This window comes from Dermacentor albipictus, chromosome 1, assembly GCF_038994185.2.
Source record: "Dermacentor albipictus isolate Rhodes 1998 colony chromosome 1, USDA_Dalb.pri_finalv2, whole genome shotgun sequence".
NCBI lineage: Eukaryota > Metazoa > Arthropoda > Arachnida > Ixodida > Ixodidae > Dermacentor > Dermacentor albipictus.
Genome location: NC_091821.1, coordinates 348,094,663 through 348,102,478, shown reverse-complemented (window position 1 = coordinate 348,102,478; position 7,816 = coordinate 348,094,663).

The following is a 7,816-nucleotide window of genomic DNA, read 5'->3' as shown; positions in this document are numbered from 1 at the left end:
TGCAAACTGTGAACTTCTTTCTTCCTTATCTTCTTTCAATCCCCTTTCCCCCTTCCCCAGTGCAGGATAGCCTGCCGGGCTCAGCCTGGTTAACGTCCCTGCCGTTCCCTTATGACCTCTGTCCGTCCGTCTGTCTGTCTGTCTGTCTGTCTGTCTGTCTGTCTGTCTGTCTGTCTGTCTGTCTGTCTGTCTGTCCGTCCGTCCGTCCGTCCGTCCGTCCGTCCGTCCGTCCGTCCGTGTGTCTGTTTGTCTGTCTGTCTGTCTGTCTGTCCGTACGTCCGTCTGTCTGGCTGTCTGTCTGTCCGTCTGTCCGTCCGTCTGTCTGTCTGTCTGTCTGTCTGTCTGTCTGTCTGTCTGTCTGTCTGTCTGTCTGTCTGTCTGTCTGTCTGTCTGTCTGTCTGTCTGTCTGTCTGTCTGTCTGTCTGTCTGTCCGTCCGTCTGTATGTCTGTCCGTACGTCCGTCTGTCTGTTTGTCTGTCTGTCTGTCCGTCCGTCTGTCCGTCCGTCTGTCTGCCCATCTGTCTGTCTGTCTGTCTGGCTGTCTGTCCGTCTGTCCGTCCATCTGTATGTCCGTCTGTCTGTCTGTCTGTCCGTACGTCTGTCTGTCTGTCTGTCTGTCTGTCTGTCCGTACGTCCGTCTGTCTGTTTGTCTGTCTGTCTGTCTGTCCGTCTGTCCGTCCGTCTGTATGTCCGTCTGTCTGTCTGTCTGTCTGTCTGTCTGTCTGTCTGTCTGTCTGTCTGTCTGTCTGTCTGTCTGTCTGTCTGTCTGTCTGGTCTGTCTGTCTGTCTGTCTGTCTGTCTGTCTGTCTGTCTGTCTGTCTGTCTGTCTGTCTGTCTGTCTGTCTGTCTGTCTGTCTGTCTCTAGTTCGACGAGTTTCTTTTCGGTGATATCATAGCAGACAGCAAGGGTGGTAAAGAGATTTCGAAGGTGTTTGAAAAACCCAGTCTTGGTAAGCTCTGTTGCTGAGTTCACGGGTTTGGTTTAACGGAATGTGTCTGGAGAAGCACACTTGCAGGTTTTACATCTCGTCAAAAGCCTTCGCAATTCTTTCATTGTGATGACAATTACATGGATGTCTTTATTGTACGCTTCGAATCATTCATACGCCACAGCGCACCTTGACAATATCATAAGTCCCTGTCTCAACTTGTGTATTCTGTATTCTTGTTCGTTAATTTATCTGTTTTTCTTGTCCAGTGCATTTGTTTGTATATTGTGTCGGATTTGTTTGTTGAACGTATGCCCATGTATACTTATGTTATTTTTTGGCCACCCCTTTGCCTGCAAAGGCTGTCAGTATTAATAAACGAATGAATGGACACTCCAGGCGTATTTTTGCCGTCGGCGTCGCCGTCGCTGTGGTGTTCCGTCCAGGGGTGATAACACCGTCGCCGCGCGGCGTATGCCGTATGTGCGAGTGAAAGCCTGCGAAGGGAGCCTACGTTCGCGGCTCAGGCAGTCGCTTTCGCCTACGTGATGGTGGCGCGCTGTATAAGAAGAGCTACTCGACCACCGGTGCACGCTACCTTTTAGTTGTCCCCAAGAACCTTCGCCACCAAGTATTACACGCCATGCACGATGACCCAACTTCCGGTCATCTTGGTTCCACACGGACACTCTACCGGGCTCAAGAACGTTTTTACTGGCCTAAGATGCGGAAAGATATCGAACGGTACGTCGCCAGCTGCTCTCAATGCCAGCGATGTCAATGCCAATGCCAGATGCATCTGGTTCTGCCTTAAACACCTCATGTGTAACAATATATATATATATATATACTTGACGCAGAATAAACAAATATATATATATACGTAAAAAGGCGGAAATTGATAGCTGCTGAATTAAATGTTACTTACAGCGCTCTACAACTTTATACTTAAGAATTCTGGCGAAGTTGGTTAATTAATAATTTTTCATTACGCATTTAGGCAGCATAAAGAATTCAAAACAAAAACAAAAAGGAATGTGTGACCTGCTCTATAAAATGACCGACAACATGTGTTTGTCGCGTCCTCCAGAGTGGTTTCGCGCATTTTAAAACCTCGGCTAAAGCTTATTGAATAAGCTAAATATGATTAAGAAATGATTTTGCCATTCTGCCCACATCGCAATGCGGCCACCGCATCCGGGAATCACACCTACGACCTCGGGCTCAGCAGCAGCGTGCCATGTGATTTTGCCTATAGCAAACTTGTGCATGCTGGACTGCCTTGTAGTCATGTGTCAGGTCTGCCTATACCGGCCTGTAATTACAAACCCGCCGAGGCTGCTTAGTGGCTATGGTGTTCGGCTGCTGAGCACGAGGTCGCGGGATCGAATCCAGGCCACGGAGGCCGCATTTAGATGGAGGCGAAATGCGAGAAGACCCGTGTACTTAGATTTAGGTGCATGTTAAGGAACCCCAGGTGGCCCAGATTTCCACTGTACGGCGTGCCTCATAATCAGATCGTGGTTTTGGCCCGTAAAACCCCATAATTTAACATATAATAACAATTACATGCCGTTGTTCTCTCGTTGTTAGTACCACGCGCACTTTCCTGCCCGATGATGTGCGCTCTGTCTGTGTTCCTTTTCGGGCTCTTATATAATATTGTAGCTGCATTTTTTTGTACTTATCACACTGTTCACCTCTCCCCTTTCTCTCCCCTCCCCACACATCGTAATACAGAGGAGGTGTTGTGAGTTAATAAAGTAATGCAGCGACTACGACAACAACAACAGCAACAGCAGCAACAGCAAATAATCACTGCCACCCGGTTCATGGCCCCGTATATATATTTGGTTTAGCCATACCCACAGGCACCAAGCCAAACCAAATTGACAAGAGCCGACTATGGTCTATAGTCAACACACAGGTAATTAGGATTATGTGTGTATGTGTATGTGTGTGCGATGTGCGTGGGCGTAGACGTGTGTGCGGCTATCACCCGCAGTGAATGCCTTGCCATGGCAGCATGCCGCGAGCGAGCTCGGGGAGATGACTGACTGTCACCGAGGCCGCTATGGGCATATAAGGAACTGATGGCGACGTCCCTGCGAGACACTGCTCTCGGACCGACCGAGCTGCGCCGTTGCCCTAGGGAAAACATTGGAGCCAGCGACGCGTGGTCGTCGCCGCAGTAGCAGCAGCAGCAGCGTACTATATCACGCGGGCGAGGCCGGCCGTCTGTTTCCTGTCTTCGCGCGCCGTCTCGGGCCCGAGATGAGAGGAGCTGTCGTCGCGGACAGCGGTGTGTGCCGAGTTGCCTATAAGGACACGGCTCTGCACTTTGCAGCCCTGGTCCCGATGAGCAAACACAGAAAGCGCATGTCCTGCGAAGCGCGGAGGCAAACAAGTGTGCTCCCCGACGTGGACAGCCCTATTCCCAGGACGGGACACTGTCGGTGTGCAAACCACGAGCACAAGTGGGCGAGGCGGTGGTTGTTTTGGCCCAGCATGAGTGGGCGCGAGGTTGCGATAAACCATTGGGGGAGTGCTGCTCGCATCATACCCGTGCGACGAGGTCGATGTCACTAGATTTCTACGAACCCTATAGACTCTCCACTGCCATGGTGTTTAGGGTCCCTGTGTGGCGCGTACGTCAATTTAACGGCGCAGTGACGCTATGCGTTCAGTAAATATTACACTGCGACACAAGCTTTACGATACGTTTATTCCCCGGCATGCTAAATGCGCAGGTTTCATCATCTTTCGTCGTGTCACGTGTAAAACCGTGTCCATCTTGTTTTTTTTCTTTTCATTTTTGTCTCTTCCCCACCCTTTCGCTCAAATTGCTTTTCTGGTACGGCGACCTATGCAACAGACTGTCTTGCCTGTCACCTGGAAGCAATGTTTCATTTTTTTTTTCAGGTTGAAAGATTTTAATCAACAGCGTGATCTTTGAGGTTGCCGCTACAGATGCCAGCAGCTTGGTATGTGTATAACTTCATAAATCCGTGATGCACATGACAGCAGATTCCTGGGCTTCTATCTAAATAGTTTTCTTTGTACCTAAATCCAGTGAGCGCGCTTAAAACCCTTAAATTGCCTGCTCTAATAAACCTGCGCTTGTTGTCAACCTACAGAAGACATGAGAAAAATATTGGCGCCCTCAGCTCTCTCGCTAATCTCACAAAACGAGAAGCCCCCTACACAACTCGAGCTCCTGAAACTTGGTGTGTTCCTCAACTTCGGACTAATTATGGCCAGCAAATGTTATGCCACTGGTTGCCCAGTTTACTCAATGATCTCACCAGATGCAATATCGATGTGCTCACTTGTTCCGCAAAAAATCTGCCTGATATGTTCCTGCAATCTTGACTGTGTACCGTTGTACTTAGTCATTTTTTGCCCTTAGTGTTTTTGCTCTTCTTTCTTTTCTTTTCTTTTTTTTCTTCTCTTTTTTTCCCTTACCGTTTCCCACCTGCCCTGCTGCTGCCATTGTAAACCATTGTAAACCATTGCCATTGGGGCCAGTCAAGCTGCTTCTCCGCAGCTTTTTTCCCCTTGTTTTTCCGCCACAACCATGTACCCCCTTGCTTGTGGAAACAAATAAAAATAATAAAGCAATTAAGCTTGTAGCCATGATCACCAGGACTTTACTCCACCGCGCTAGTCGCGCGGCGCTGTTTCGCGTTTCGCAGTCTTTCTTTCAGGCTTGTACAAAAACTTTTATGTAACACGTATTGAGCACGAAAAAGATGGATTGGGAATTATTCAGGGTGATCTACAATTTTCTCATCGACACTCTTCCTCTGCATATAATATTTGAAAAGTTGAATAATTAATAATAACTAATTATGTAATTAGGCGAAATACAAAAAGATGGTCTGACTTGCTCCAGGTGAAGGCAAACAATATTATCTTGGGTCCGTTCAGGTACGTGTTACTCGCATATATTTAAATTTTGGTACAAGCGGGACACATGCATGGTTTGTGGACACCCTTCCGAATTTTGACTGCGTTCAAATTAAAATGCGCGTTGAATTGCCCAGAGTCTAATTAGCGGAACTCGACAGTACTGCTTATAGCTACATTGTCTTGTCTTGTGTTGTCATTTTGTCCCCGTGTACGTTTTTCCTTGGCTTGTTTAGCCACAATGAATTCATGCAGGCCAACTAGCTCAACTTTCATTGCTTCTGAAACGCTCCTTTAGCGTTTGCCTTAATTGAAGCGAATATTGCATGCCGCCCTGTGCTCAAGCTAACGGAAGGTGGCTGTAGTAAGCGCACTTAACGCATAATTAAAAAAAAATAAGTGAAGAAGCAAGCCTGCCACTTGTGTTTATTCTTTACACTATGATGCTCATCAGGTATTAACCAATTGGTCCCTGTAATATTGAAAACCTTCATCAACGTACCATACATCTCGAACGTTTTGTGGGCTCTTTACAGATAAATTAGGCAAGACATTACATAACACTGCATAATTAGGAATTAATAATATGCTGCATTGTTTCTTTTTCGTATTTCATTGTTATGCTTCCCGTTTTACCACTCCCCTCTGTAATGCCCTGGGGATTTGATGGTACCCTCATATCCCGTAACATAAATAAATAAATAAATAAATAAATAAATAAATAAATAAATAAATAAATCTTAATGTAAGGTTACCCACACCTCAATGTACTTTGCATATATTTGTTCAGTATGCAACAAACGTGCTAACCAGAGAAAAGTTTGGGAGCAGCAATGCGCATTCGAGTTTCGGATTAGATCTGGAAATTTAGTGAGACACCGATGACGTAAGGTTTTAACGCCCCTGGACATCTATAGCAGTTCGCAAATTGCACTATGATTCAAAGCATTGTATAGGCACTTGATATAATTATCTGGGTCAATACCGTAAAGGCTTAAACGGTCCTCACACCAGAAGACGACGAAGGCGCTACTGAAGTTTCGTCTTTCAAATGACCTGACATGACTCTGACACTCCCGCGTGTCTTTTTTTTTTTTTCGTATGCGTGTGCTCATGTATGTCTTGCCCATTCTTTCTGTTGTCGCTGTCACTTTGTGCGTTGCTCAGAGCGTTGTTCCCAACTCACCCGCCCTTCTATTCTTTTGGAGCCCGTGCATGTGTTTCCCCTTCTCTCTGCGTATGCTTTTCGTTTTCATCATTCTGCCACCCCTTATCCCTTTCCCAGCGTAGGGTAGCAAACCGGATGTTTGTCTTCCGATTAACCTCCCTGCTTTTCCCATCTCCTTTCTCTCTCTCTCCCTTTCGACCCGCATTGAAGCGAACATGTGGTAGAGGAAGAAGGCTTAAGGGAACTGAAGGCGAGAAAATGCGCTTAAGTGCCTTAGTCTGATACCTTTCCAAAGAATTCTAAACTCCTTCCATTGGATATTTAACGGGATTGTTGAAAGACCACCTTGAGAGCACACATATAAATGCAGGGATTGCCACAGGTGCTTTCATGAGTGCGGAGAAGACAGGCGTGAACATATTTTCGCCATCAATAAACTGATCTTTACTTGTCACTTCGACTGTCCAACTTCGCACTTACATTTTAGGCAGAGCTATTGACGATAATCTCAGCGCTATACGTACGAACACTCCCAACGTCTATTTCTTCAGCAGTTATCACGAGTGACTCCCTGTTCGTTTGTTCCACTGTCGCTGTCAAATTCACCTAACATCCTCCGAGAACATCGTTAACCAATTGCCCAACACTTACTATTCGTACGTTTGGCATGGGTACGAGGCCACACGGGCTTAACTTTAAATGAATCAACGGACGTACTTGTGGCCGCATCCCTTAAAGTGCCAGTCCTTAGTGTTCTACGATTTCGGGCATATATTAATGCTTCAATATTAACAAAATTTTCTCTTCATGAAGAACATGTCAAATCATCCATTGCAAAAAATGAAACAATGATTTTCAGTGCCATATATAGGTTCCCTTGAACAGCGTTTCCGGATACCAGACAGCGTTCCCGGATATCGCTGCCTAATTTTTATTCTCACAGGTCTGGTTTGGGCACCTTGCCCTCAATTTTATTAGCAGTGAACCTGAAAACATACAAGACTTCTTTTTTGAATGTCGTAGCTTTAGAACTCGAACGAAAGGACTTCTGGAAGGTATTAACAACATTAATAGCATATCCTCTCTAATATATCCATAAAATTTACATTAACAGAGTTAAGAGAATGAAGCTGCTTTACTATGCTTAACCATTAATGTATACGATTGTTATCCTTTTAAAATCTTCTATATTTCTGACAAACTTCATTTACTTAACGTTCTTTTCCCCTTAATACCACCCAATCGGCTGTGGTGGATTGAGATATGAGAACAAACAATCAACGAACTTGGTTGAACTTCACCTTGGAGCCTCAGCACCATGATTTAGCCATAGAGATGTGCTTGACGCTATGGGTCATATTGTCATGTAGTAGTGACACTACGACACGAAATATAAACAAGTAGACGTGTCGATATCCTTAAATCGACAAGACGTCCGCTATACGTTAATTCTTAGCTGTTTCTTTTAGTCTCTCATGCTATACTTCTTCCAAATTTCTTTCGGTCTAAATAGTTTATGAACATTCTTTCTACTTGCTCGAATTCGCACTTACTGCAGTCCATTTGATAAATGTGGACAGTGAACGGAGAGTGAAAGCATAAGGTCAGGTGCTCAGAGGTAGGTGCCTCTGTGCCAGTTGTCAGGAGCCAAACACAGGCACAGCGGGTGCGGGCCTCTCTACTCTTTGAACCTTTCAGATTATTTTCTATAAACCTCGCACACTCACAGGGAGTGTTCGATGAACTCACTTCGCTGTGCTGATGTGTGAAGTGTGTAGCCTCGATAGAAGAGCTTCAGAATATATAAATA